The following is a 14671-nucleotide window of genomic DNA, read 5'->3' on the forward strand; positions in this document are numbered from 1 at the left end:
ATAATACTGCTATTAATATATTATAATAGAGGAACATAATTTACAAATATCTTCTGTGGATTAGTAGGACTTTCAGGCCAACAATATTTGTGCTATTGTGCTGTCATTGCCTAGGACTGCATGGCCTCTACAGCTTCATGCACTGAATAAGCACTTCTCAATATTTAAAGATATTCTTTGCCTGTTTGGAATCCCTTTTTTTGCTGGGTTTTTTTTTTGAAAGATACTGTCTGACTCCTTTTTTCTCTTCCCAGTCCCTGTGCATGTTTTTACTGGATCAAAACCTGCAGACTGCAGTTTTGATTTCTGTATTTCTGCAAGAATCTCCTCTATGATTTCTGCCTGGGAACCCAAAATCTGCTGCCAGTCACAGGACGGGGAAGGAAGACAAAAAGCAAGCTAGACTTTGGCTGCATAATGCCGGCTACCAAAGGAAATACATACAGAGGGCTGAAATCAGAGGTGGCATAAGAGGTAAGTCAGGGCAAGTACCTGCATCATAGACTAATCTGAATTAAATGATCAAAACTAAAAATGCAATCAGGTATAATGAAAAGGGAAACATAGTAAATGGTGGGAAAAAAAATATATTCCTTATTGCATCTCAGCTTCCAATTATCATTAAATGTGTACCTCAGACTGAACCTGACCCAACCTGACATGCACTGCATAGTCACACTGTGACTTCTGTCACTGCCTGTGACTGGTGTCACAATAGGGCAGGGCTTCAACAAACTAGAAGGAAGAGCGGTAGTTATTAAAACGTATATATTTGTATTAAAAAAATCTCATATTCTTCATCAGAATCTAATCATCTCAAACCAGCAAATATGGAGGATATATACATATTTGTATCTATAAGTTATGTGAATGTAGTTAATAATACTGCCTGCAGTGCTACACTTACTTAGCCATTACTTCCTCGACACACCTTAAACTAAAGCCAGCTCGGTGGTTTTTACCATTCTGACAGCCAACAGGAAAGAGCAGAGAACACCCCATCACAGTATTGGCACTCTTGCCTGCCTTTGCTGAAATGTTGCATGATTGTGCTGTATCAATAGCATTATCCAGAGGGCCATCACAGGTTCCCCTTGTTCATGTCCTCCAAACCCTCCCAGGCCATGCCGGCAGGGAACAGAGTGACTCCGGGGAAGTCAGTGTGTTGTGCTGCTGATGAATTTGGCCCTTTGTAAAAAGAGACTGATAACCCTTTTCTCCCTCTCTTTCTCTCCAGCAGGAAATTATCATTTCAAATCCAATGACTCATACAAGTCCCTTCACCTTTTTGTCTGAAGTGCTCAGTCTCCCAATGAAGAGCAAAAGCTAAATTCCACAAAGCAACATAAAGAGGATGCCGGTTATGATTAGGCTTAATTTAATGCATTCTCTGATATATGTTAATGCTTTATGTAGGCTGGGAAATAGAAGAAAATGAAGTTCATAGCAAAGCCTGTGTTTCCCCAAATGGAAAGCATCTAAAGATTGGGAATTGCCTCTTTTTTTTAACCCCTGTTTCCCAGCCAACTCTATCAGCCAACTTTCTGCGAGCCCTCACTCTGCTTTTAGTTATCAACTTGCTTTTTTTATCCTGTTCATAGGAAAAGAAAGCAAGCAGACAAGAATGAAAAACAGAATTAAATAAATATCTGGCACTGTTTCATGAGAAGCATATCCTAGAGAACAATAACAATCTAGATAAGGTTCAACTTTTCTTTTTGTTTGCTTTAAGGACAGTTGTTTGGCAGTTCCATGCTCCCCATGTATCCTTTCAGTTTATGTATTAAATGTAAACTTTCTCCCCTGAGTATCACCCCACAAAGAAACAAAATAATAATAGAGAAAAGTTTGGGGGAGATATTTGTAAAGGATAAAATTTGTGTGCATCCACAGTAACATGTTTTCTATAAAGATTTTTGAAGCAGCCTTTTTACTCTCATGTGTAGGAAATATAAAACACAATGATTGCTTTTTTTTTCATAAGAAGTTACTATACAGATAGGTATGCTGGGATGGGGAGGGACAAACAAACCTAAAGATGACAGTATTGTACCAAATGCTGTTAGTATGCCAGATCTTATTACAGAGCAGTGGGAGGCCTTGTATGCTACGTACCAGCTCTATGGGGACTTCCATATTTAAAACAAGATGAAAAAAATGTGATTTGAAAAACCCCTCATGGGCAGCCTTCAAAGGCACAGACAGGTTCTGACTGGATTAACATTTATTGACTGTTTAAGCCTGCTTTTTTGCTTCAGGACAGAGATACATGAGTTTAATTGCAGAGGCTGTTCTGCCAACTGATCACCAGAGTGGCAACCAAAGCTTTACTAATCGGTCCTTCATTAAAGAAAAGTCTCTATTACAAAACAAATTAAGCATGCTCTGATCCTAACCTACAGGTCCAATGGCATTACAGCAAAGTTTAAGCTGTTAGAGCACTGAAAAACTTATTAAGGTTTAGCGCTGAGATAGCACTTTTGTATTGATTTTACAATACGCAGGTATTATGATTTATGGAGTGCTAGTGTCACTCTAACAAGCTGAAGGACACACAATATCATCTCCAACATCATTAAAATTCAGAAGCCTCTAGAACTAACTCATCAACCACTGTACATTGTCACAGACTATAGAGCTGTATTCCAGTTGGAAAATGCCCTGAGCTTTCTGGAGAGTCGTCTTCACAAATAATTTAATTTTTAAAAAGGAAAAGGAAAAAAAAAAGAGCGCTCAAACTCCACACACGTTTTAAAAATTAACTGATTGCAAACGTCTTGTTCCTGTGACAGAAGGATGCAATTCTTTACCATCACCTGTACCAAAACGAGTTTTCCTGCCTTCTGTTCGTGACCCCTAACGCATCGGCAGCGCAGCTCGCTGGAAGATGCCGGTCCGCCGGAGCTGAGGGGGAGCCGTGCCCCACGGCACCGCGCTCTGTACCCGGGCTGGGTGGGGTTACCCAAGTTTGGGTGCCCACCCTGCCTCCGACCAAAGCCACCCCACCCTCCCAGGCGGCTGCTCTCGCTCTTTTCCCAGAAAAAGACAAAACCCGGCATCCCGGCGCTCCTTTTAAAAGCGGAGAAAGCGGCGCCTGATGTAAACAAGACACACAGCTCGCTGCGAACCAGCCGCACACTGCCAGCAGCCGCTGCTGAGGCCGGGCTGCCGGCCCCGGCCCGGCCCAGACCGCGCCGCCCGGGCGGTTCCGCGGTGCGCTGGAGACCCCTGTCGGCGGCTGCCCGCAAGGGCGGCCGGGGGAGCCGGGGCCGGGGGAGCCGGGGCCGGGGGAGCCGGGGCCTCCGTGCCCGCCGCGGGCAGGAGTCGGACTGCGGGTCGCAGCGGGGAGAGAGCCCCAGGCGCGGGCCATGCCAAAATACACTGCCGGGAGCGCTCAGCTTTCTCTTTCAAAATGTTTAATGCTGTTCATTTTGTGCTTGCCTGCCGTCCCGCAGTGCAGCAGCCCAGCCTCCGCTCTGGTACCCCCGGTTCTGAACTCGTAACACCACGTTAGCGTTTTTACAGCTGGTGGGTGAACGTACCCAGCAGAGGCACAACTTGGCCTTTCTTCTAGCGGTGTGGAAGTGCAGGAAATCCTCCTCCTGGAATTTTGTAACTCATCTCGCAGATGACAGCGGTAGCTATAGCACTGGAATGGATCTGGGCTAGCTGAAGGAATTAGTCTTGGCAAAATCCTGTTTTACCATACCATGCTGCACTAAGTAGTCACGATTTGTAATTATATTAATAGGAATCCTCAAGCCTGATTCTCTTCTGAGTTATTATTCGTACAGCCCACATGTGCTCATTTACGCCAGCACTACCAAATCACTTACAAAAGGAATGTAGGAATGACTGTACAAACCACCTGAGTACCAAACCCATTTGTTTTTAATAAGGCAGCGTGAGATGCCGGGTATTATAGAATGAGCATTTCCATTCTTCTCTTTTGCACGGTGACTGCTGGTAGCTCTTGTTTCTTACCTCAATTCATGAAAAGTGTTAGATCATTATTACATCTGCTATACAAATATAACCAAATATAGAAACATGCGTTCTACTGCCAGCCTTTTGTGTGCACAGCTCCCCTTACAAGCTCTGGGAATGTTTCATGTGAAAGGACTTCAAAGGCGGGCGACTGGGTAGCTAAGCTTATTAAAAAGCAGCCTTATCTGAGGAGTTCCGAAGTATCCTAAACTGACAGAGCCTTGCGATGTGCCCCATGCTTCTGTTTGGCATATGCATATTCATTTTTCTCTCAAATGCTGGAATACCCAAATATCTTGTAGTTTTGAGTTACACTTGAAAATGTCATTTAAAGATATTAAATACTTCCTAAATTATTTTTCTAAATTAAGATAAACTGTAGCTTATTGAATGCTTTTATCTTAAATGAACCTAGAAGCTTCTCAGATTTACCTCTTATGCTGATCTAAGTCTTAATTCAACCAGGAAAGCCTCCCGATCTCAAATTGCATTTACACACAGCAGAAGTATGTTCAGCCTAAACAAGACCAGAATCAGTCCAAGGTATGTGAGTAATACTTGGAAGTGACTGAATAACCCACCACCCACCCCACCTCCCCAAAAGTATAAATCAGCATTTCTGTCTGCTGAGAATTGCACTACCATCCTTTTTGGGATCTCTTACAAATCTACTAAAAACCCCGCAAGACTCGAGCAGTCCTGCAAAATGCTACTCCAGTACATATATCAGAGTGGCAGCTAATAGAATAATTATTTTAAGTCATCTTAAAATTATTACAATGTATATATCAAAAAGATTAGATGTTTTCCAAATCAGTCTAAATATGTATTAGTCAATGGTATATTAGAGTGGCTGAAGCAGTTTCTGTTTTGTTGCTTATATTTTTAATAGCATGTTACTCCTAAGGAAGGAAGAAAAGGCTTTTCTTTCCGGTATCGCCAAAGATGCCTGATTGCAAAACTCAATCAATCCTAAAATTAAAATTAGGAGGCTGGATCAGCATGAAAGCAATTGTGTTATAAGTCAGCGTAAAGATGTTATTGATAGAAAAGCTAATGCAATACATTTTCCTCTGTCACACATTTCTGGCCCAAAGCAATTTGCCAACTAGCTAACCACCTCAGCATAAACACCGGGGAGCCCCCGCTGGGTCCTGGAAATCCCTCTTGTCTGCAAGTGCACAATATACAAGGCAAATCTCCATAAAGCTCAGTGCCACAGTTGAATACAAACACTCCTCAGGTCCTGCTGTGACTTGGCATACCCCACTGGACAGCTGGAAACTGAGAGGAAAGGAGCTGCTGCCAATAACGGGTTACAAGGAATTGTCAGCGCAAAGTTTCCTGGAAACAGGCAACGACTGACATTATTATTTTGCTGGAGGATATTGGTGTGATATATAAGATACATACAATGATACATGGTTGTGTTTGATACATATTTGACAGCCTATATAGTAAAACGTGGCACCTTTTTGGCATGATCTCTGTGCTTGGGCTAAGAATTAAACTCTGAAAAAACAAACAGAATTTGTCCCAACCTTACATTTTACCTAACATAATTCTGGAAATCAGATATTTCCCTAAATGTCATTTTATTATTTGTATCAAAAAGATTTAGCATACTGAGGGTCATGAGTGTGTATCTAACACCTTTGCAGCTGCAGTTTTACTGTAGATAGATTGCATACAGTCACTCTTTCTTTTTTTTTTTCTTGGAACCACTTGCAATGAAGTGCTACCGGCAATCATTAAAAAAAGATTGCTTTTTTTATGTAGCTTGAATATAGAAAATAGTACTTATCTGCATTCCAATGTAAAGAATGCTTGAAAGACAATCCAAAGATATAAATGAAACAGCTAAATTAGGGATTGGCATACTCAATCATCATTAGTCTAATATAATATAATTTTTAATGTAAAGAAGCTACATTTTCTAACCCTGAATAAAAGCCCGGTGTTCTCTATGTGTTATAATAAATTAATGCAATAAAAACAGGTACACTTATCCTGTAAAGAAGCTTATTAACTGGACTGCTAGTGCTGCAAAAAATTGGCATACAGTAAACAATACTTTTTTTGTTAGAATAATGATGTACAGTTTATTCTTTTATACTGTGCAGCACTTGGGGACCACATCCATTTACCAAAATAATACCAAATTAGTACTGCAAATATTGAAATCAGACCTTTCAGACTAACCAGTGGCCTAATTTTCTCTTCAATCTGCTCTTAATCTCAATTCATCAATAACACTGTCTTATTATAGGACTTTGACAGCGAGCTAGGGCTTTTGATAAATTATACATCTCAAGCCAGATTTAAAATTTGAAGCTCAAGTGCTAATTATCTGTACAGGCCTAGTTAATAACGAGATTTCTTGTTAAGTATCTGATCACAGCATGGGTATCATTTGTCAAGAACCTCAAGTCTACCCTGGAGACTAGCTCTTCGAATTCTCCCTTGCCTACCATATGTAAAATTGGGATCTTTGTTTCTATAATAACCTTTTATTAGGAAGCTGACATAATGATTAAGTTCGCTGTAGACACATACAATGAGTTAGACAATTACCCTTGCTGCTTTAAACTACTCAGGCTCCTAGCAAGACAAAATAATTAATATTGAATTTTAATTTGATGTGTTCCACATTTAAACCCCAATTTGCAAAGTACACCTGGAAGGCTGCCGCTGTTTCCTTGCAGTTTGTGCTGATGAAATAAAGGCTCCTGCAGTTTGAATGTAAAAGCACAGAAGGCATGATGCACCACAATCACTTCTCAGTGGAGCAAAGAATTTTCAAGCATTAATGGGAAAGGTAATTACCTAGGTCTAACTTTATAGCCTTTTCTCTAATGAAACTATAATCTCCCAGGCCTACATGGTTTAAGCATTTACATGATTTTAACGATTTCACTGCCATAACAGTTGTCACATGTGGTAATTTAAAAACTCAGTGCCTTAAAACAAAGATGCTAATTATATTTCTATATTTTTATTATTGAAATAAACCTGGACTGTGCAAAGTGACAGAACCATAATAAAAACAACCATGCACTGCATGGAAGGAGGTGGGGGCATATTTGTTTGCAGGAAAAAAGGTGCCTGAGAGCCTTCACAACTGTACCTGTTAACTGTGCTGAGCAGCTTAATTCCCCTGAGCTTTGGCATCGGGGCAAAGCACGCCATATGCTCCAAGGACCTTCAGTCACTCCTACTTCAGGCAAAACTCCCTTGTGCCAACTTGTGTAGTCATTACCTTATTAAAATACAAATGGTTCTCAACCATAATCACCTAAAGACAGATCACATACATACAGTATTGCCCTTCTAAGGTGGAGTCCTGGAGCTGTTCCCTGATACTAGTCCCGTACTCCCACACAAGCCTTGCTGCAGTCCTGACGGCACAACCTCCACCATAACTGGCAAGAACTTTCTCCCACATACAGATGAATTTGAGCCTGAGACATGTGGCAAAATGGGCTTATTGCCTGAAGGACTGGATGGACCACCCATTTGCAGGGTGTATCCTCTAACGTGGTTCCAACTTTTCAGAGCGGTGCCTCGCGTGTCTGCTGGGGTGGGAGTGGGATGGGGCTCCCACCCAGCTCACATCATCTGCTATTCACAGCTTTTGCAGCATCCCCTCTGCATATCTCTACTAACCTCTGCTTTTACTGTACTAGGCGGCTTGGCTGCCACCTCACCTCTATGTCAGATGTGCGGGCTGGCAGGGGTGTGACACTGTTAGTAAAATCGTCTTTCCCAATGACCTCAGCTCCAGGGTTGGACCCCGGCAAGCACCCTGCCCTTACTCAGCTCTAGTAGGGCTAGATGACTTTGGCTATACTTGAGAACCCCGCTTCTCTGAACAAGCTGAAGTCATTGCTACTACAACTTCCAGGGTAATCTAATTTGATGTTTGTCATCATAGCACAGCTTTATTTTCCAAAACCTCTTCACGTCCACTAGCAATGGACCTCGGGTGCAAATTTGGATCTATATCAAAATACGAACTTCCAAAAAAGACAGGTGTGCTCATGCCTAATGCAGATACCTTCTGATTATTATCAGCTTATAAATGACACAAAATGACATATTTAAACAGAAAAACCAGAAGCCGCTTTGCTGATAGGAAGGTGAGTCTCAACACTCATTTAGAGTATTAATGGGGAGACAGAATTTTCATTTTATGGAAAAATCAGACGTTTCAGATTTTTTCAATTCTTTACTGGAAAAGCCAGGAAGATAAAAAAATATTTGTCAAGATTATTTTTCTGTCAGAGTCACTCCTACTAGTCAAAAAAATAAGTCAAGACTGTAAGTAGTGTCTTTTGGGTCACAAATTCAAGTGAAAGACACTGTAAGAAGATGTCTGATAGAAGAATCTCAGAGAGGTAAGCTCTGCAAATCCCTGGGGAGTAATGGCCCTGAAGGATGGAGCCATGGACAAAGAGACATGGAAAACTTAACATGATGACTAAACACAGATTTCTACTTTGGCCCTTGTAACTACTGTTTCCCTCTTTGTGTTGATGCAATGACCCTTGGAAGAAACTGCATTGATCCTTGTAGCCTGGGGAGGAAAGTATCATGAGTTAACCTTGCACCAAAGCAAGAAGCAAAGGGGCTGTCAGGCTGGGGAGGGGCAAGGCTGTAGTGCTGGACTGTGGCGGTTTTGTGGTTTTCTTTTTTTTTTTTTCCCCTTAGGAAAATGAATTAAAATGACCTTCTCTGCCTCAGCTCAAGGGGGACACTGCAGACCAGAGGGAGATCATGTGGCATAACAATGTGTGATGATGGAAGGTAAGAGCTTCTCTTACCAAAAGCTTAAACTTCCCACTGTCTGTAGAGCAGCATTTACCATTATACGTACATTTGGAAAGATAATTTCCCATCCTTTAGAGATTTTAAATCCAAAAGTCCTCTCTGATGACTGACAAGGAAAGACCTTTTTTGTAACACTTTTGTGGTGACTTTTTCAGCATACCCTAAGTGTTAAAACTGCTTTTGCTCTGATTGCATCAGCAACAGGGTAAACAGACTAACGAGAGACATGGGCTGAGTAAGACTATCAGCTGCTTGTGGTTTTGTTGACACTCTTCCATTAAGGAAGGTCATTTGCTTGTTGTCTTCAACTAACAGGCAAGGTACCCAGACTTCCCTGCATTTACAGCAGGGAAAGAGTACAATGAAGAAGGCAGGAGAAATAAGGATGTGGTGGGTTGTCACCAGTGAAAGCCCATGGTGTCCCAGTGCAGATCCCACGTCAGCCAGGAGGTGCTTTAGCACTGCAAGGACACATTTGTGGATCTGCTCCAAATCACCCATGTCCCTGTGCAGCAGGCCAGAGCAGCATCTCTCCCACCATGTGTTACCAGGCACGCAACCCAGTAAACCCAGAGGCACACGTGCAGACAGACATGTTTAATTAACTTATCATCTACTGCTATGCACCCTGTGTTCATAACCCACTTCAGGCATGTCCAACAAGGCTGTTTATTGTGAGGACTGCTGTGTTCACACAGCTTCACAGAGCACAGTACAACCCCACTCTTCTACTACATGTATTTAGTGTCACTTTTTATGTAATAGCACAACACAGGTGTCTGCAGAGCAAGGCACTGAGTGACCCTCACATGGTGCACAATTAAGAGCTACAAACTACTGGAATTCCAACAAGCTACAGCCTCCTGCATTTTCCCTGCTAACTTGTTGACACCAGAAGTGTTTGTGAACTATTTTGCTCACCAGAAGACAGGTCTTCCACACAGATTCCCATGTTTCCAGCTCCTAAACTGGGCTGTATCATTCAGAGGAAAAGATCTATCAGTCTCCTCATCTCTCAACACTGTGAAGGAATACACCAGGATGCTGGATACTGAGGGAGAAGCCTTGTGCCCCAGTTTTAAAGATGTGAGCACTGGGAAAATCAAATGCTTTATCGGTTTTATCATTAGATGAGATTTTATGTTACAGGATTTCTTTTTTTATTTGAAAGCATAAATTTACAGTAGTGGGCAGATGTTAGAAAAGATGAAATAAGAAAGCTCATTATTAAGATGGCAAGCAATTACAGGTACCTTTCTTAGATACTCCAGTATAACCATTCACTAGCAGTGTTGCCTAATTAGCCTCCACCACTTACCTCAGGGAGAGGAAGTGCTGAGAGCTCCTCCTCTTCAAGATGACAAACTAAAGCAGGCAAAGCAGCTGCTCTGAGTCACTGGCTCCTTCAAATCTGAGAACAGAATTAACTCTTTTTGCTACTTACTGACTCCTAGCTTTTATATAATATAGTTTATATTATATAATATATATGTAAGTTCTTCCCTAGCCTAAAACATCATGATGACCACTGCTATTGAATACTTTAAGTAGTAGATGTCTGCCTTTTGAAGACACTTTGGAAACCTTATGCATCGTGGTATGAGAAATATGAAAACTTCTTAGTAGATTCATGACTGTGTCTTTCTATAGGTGTGCTGGCTTTGATTGAGGTATGGGGCTATGATTTGGATCTGTGCTGGAAACAGTGTTGATAACACAGAGATGCTTTAGTTAATACTTTAGTTATTGCTGAGCAGGGCTTACCCAGAGTCAAGGGATTTTCTGCTCCTCACCCCACCCCACCAGCGAGCAGGCTGGGGGGGGGGCACAAGAAGTTGGGAGGGGACACAGCCAGGACAGCAGAGCCCAGTGACCAAAGGGATGTTCCATACCATATGGCATCGTGCTCAGTACGTAAAGCTGGGGGAAGAAGCGGGGACATTCAGCATTATGGCATTTGTCTTCCCAAGTAACCATTACGTGTGATGGAGCCCGGCTTTCCTGGGATGGCTGAACGCCTGTCTGCTGAGGGGTGGTGGTGAATGAATTCCTTGTTTTGCTTTGCTTGTGTGTGTGGCTTTTGCTTTACCTGTTAAACTGTCTTTATCTCAACCCACACGTTTTCTCACTTTTACTCTTCCGATTCTCTTCCCCGTCCCATTGAGGGGGAGTCAGTGAGTGGCTGTGTGGGGCTTAGCTGCCAGCTGAGGTTAAACCATGACAACAGGTTTTATAGAAAGAAGAAAAATATTATTCTACCAATAGTAACATTCAACGGGTTATTCAGATTAGGAAATTTCTGTCAAAAATTTCTTGTCAATTTTAGAAGGAGCTCCTTTCAGGTTTCCCACCACAACATCACAATTAAAAATTTATTCACAGCTACAGATCTTGCTGAACTGAAAGTCAAAACCAGCATTTTTTGGCATGTATATATAATGTAATACACAGACTCAAGCTGTTAGATGTAAAATAACACTTGGAGAAAGCCTGTTTCAACTATATGAAAAAAACAGTAGAATTTCAACACTATGCAGCAATATATAAAATTCACAAATATGTACTAATGTACACAGGCAACAAATCAAATGTCCCTTTTTTTCTTTAGACACGCATTGGGTTTTTCAGACATCATATTACCGTGCAATAAAAAAACCCAAATCACTTATCAAAAATACTGCCAATGAAAAAATAGGATTGCAACTTTGTTGGTGGTCTTAGCAGATAAAGCAAAATTGCCACTATACCTCATCTTTAAAAAAAAGACAATACCAAAGGGGAAGCTGCCAGAAGGTGCCATTTTCAGATGTCAAGATAAGGGATGGACATCTGAATTAATGCAAGACTTGTTGCATGTTGTCTGTAACAGGCAACCTGGTGCCCTGCTAAAGCAGACAGCAATGCTTGCACTTGGATGCATTTCTAGGGTGTATAACTGAAGGAACCTAAAAGAAACTTCAGAAACCAAATGCTAGTCTTCAGAGTACTCCTGGAAGCAACTGCTATGGGTTCTTGAAGCTGTTGTAAGCAGTCCTTTAGGAGCTATATGGAGAAGCAATGCAGAGATTGGATCCTGGGGAAAATATCCACTGGAAAAATCATTAAAGGGCATAAATCCAGGAGCCACCTTTGGCCTTTCTGGGGCAAGGCCTTCTAGGAAAGAATCACTGGTGTCTGTGTTGTGAAAAGACTGTGTAAGCACTGTGTTTCAGATACTGAGGATGGGAACGTTGATGCCATTATGCAGGACAACGAGGTTAGTGGGCACTGCAAGAAGCAATGACAATATTAACAGTAATGCTAAGAACTAAAGTGATCGTAGGGATGTGTATGCTTTTCATTGGCAAAACAAGTGCTGGTCAGTGCTGGGCGCAGACTTTTGGCACATAAGGAAGCACAGTTTTGGAGGTTTTTTTTACTGTTATGTATACTTGTGATATGCATCAACATTACAAGGAGTCATTGTCTACAAAGCTAGCTATACTCTTGGAATTAAGGAAAGGAGCATTGGGGAAGCTGTGATGCAGACTTAGGTTTGCCTGGGCTAGCACATAACATCTTTCTGAGCCTTTCTGAATGTGACTAGTGCTTGGGTTTGCTGGGCTTAAATACATTAAGCAAGACAATGTAAAATTAAGGGTAGATTTACACCTATTAAGGACTTCTGAAATGGATAGGAATTAATCAGTTTCATTTTGGCAGGAAAATATGCTTGGCTAATTGTCTGAAAAACTAAAATTAATATTCTTCTGGCCACTATCTTTTCAAAGAAGTTACTCTCCAGCAATCTAAAGGCTCTTGAACGTGTGAAATTCTTAAGCTGAAAAGTGTGTCTATATGACTTTTCTCTACTGACTATGTCTCTACCTCATTATGTTTTCAAGTTGTTGTGCTTTCTTTCACTGCCAGAATTGTACTTCTGGCACAAGTGTGAACCTGCTGCCAGCTGGTCACCTTGCGCTGGAGCCTCCTTATGGCAGAGCTAGCATAACATGGAGTCTCATTAAGTTCTCTGTGTACTTCATCTTATTTAGACAGATAAAGTGTCCAAAGCAGCATCTGCAAACAGGATGCCTTGGTACCCTGTAGCTCAGAGCTGCTCACACACCCTCCGCTGTGTCATCAGACCACTGCAGAGCCAGCAGGGACAGGAGTGAGTCACGTGCTATAACTGCAAAATCAGTTCTGTGATGCTCCTGCCAGCATTAAGGCTGTCATTCCTACAAAGCCCTGGTATGTTTAAAATAAATAAATAAATAAATAAATAAGTCTAAAGAATTAACACCTGCTACCTAACACAAGTGTAAATTCAGAAAACCCCTCTGATACTGGGAGCATCTGTGTCTACACAGAGATACCTGTATCTATACCGAATCAACTGAAAGCAGAATTTAACTGTTGGTTGTATACCTTTACCTGTAACAAGACCATGCTTCAGTTGGCCCTAGAGTTGGTTTTAAGAAAAGAGTGTAGTAGTGCTAAACGTATTTAACTGTTAAATCTTTAAATGAATTTTCACTGGTCATGTACAAAGCCAGAGTAATACCTGAGTTACATTTCTACTGACTTACACTCTTCACAAATGAAAGAAGGTGAGATGACTTGCTAACTGGTGCAGTAATTAATCTTCAAGAGGGTAGAAGATACAGCATTAAATTGGAGCTCAGGTTACAGAGATGAAATCAAATGAACAAGTTCAGCGCTGCTAATATCTTACCACTTATTCCACAAGCTGTCTAAGTACATCAAGAGATTTAATTAATTCTGAGATTCTCTGATCAGTTGCATAAAAAAGACAAAACACTGTATGGCAAAAGAGTCCTAATCAGACTGACCTGCTATGTGGTACCAGAATTACTAGTGTACCCTACGCACAGACTGCAGATGATATAGCAATCTCTGTGTCACACTGTGCTGAAATTCAGACCTACACCACAAGTTCCTGTACACAGAAGGGCATTTGGAAGAGCCTGAGGAGTTCTTAACTGATCAATTTGTCAAGAAAAAAATTTTCACCATTAAACTTTAAACACAAGAAGAGTTTCTTACGAAATGCAAGACACTTCTAGCATGTACAAGCTCTTTTTATTACAGATTAGCTAAGATTTCTGTGCTGGCCACCCATTCTCCAGTATAAACCCCACCCAAGATGAGCCCTACAGCTCATGGCCCTGTGGAGGAATGAGTGAAGCTTGAAACTGCTCCAGGTGGGAAAGGAGGACCTTCTCCCCTTCATAGCATCTGACTATATAGATGGGTTTGCCCCCTCCCAAGCCAACAGCTCAGCAGAGAGTGATGCCACACAGGTCTGCATCTGTCCTGCCCCAGGTGCAGCTGCCCGAGCACCATAGGAGCGGCAGGGTCAGGCCTGGCATGGGGCAGCACCTTCAGGCTCTGGATTAATTACCTGCTCTTTTGACTTCTGCAAAATAATCGAAGCATTTTTTTTGAAAGGTGTTGCGCTCAGAGAGAAATCATGGTGTGCTGGGGAATTTAACTGGGGCATGGTTTATTTAAATCTTTTTTTCTCTGCATAGCAGCCGGACATTGTATCCCAGCTAATTGAGGTAGGAAGCTTGTTTTCATTCCATTAACTTGCAGCATGAATGTCACCAGCCATAGCCGATAGCAGTGACCACTGCCAGAAAGCCATCACCACTTTTATGTTTGTAGATTCACAGTACTCCTTATTATGTCTGCAAAACACATAGCAGTGGATCCACACAATTTATTCTAGAGCAGGAGCTACTTAATGCTCCACTATGTTAAAAATGCAAAAGTGAAAAAACCTGATCTTGCCTCCATCGCTCAGACAGCTGCCATCACTGGGGAAGGACCAAATTCAGAGCTTGTG

The sequence above is a fragment of the Falco punctatus genome, assembly GCF_963210335.1.
Source record: "Falco punctatus genome assembly, chromosome: 8".
Taxonomy (NCBI): domain Eukaryota; kingdom Metazoa; phylum Chordata; class Aves; order Falconiformes; family Falconidae; genus Falco; species Falco punctatus.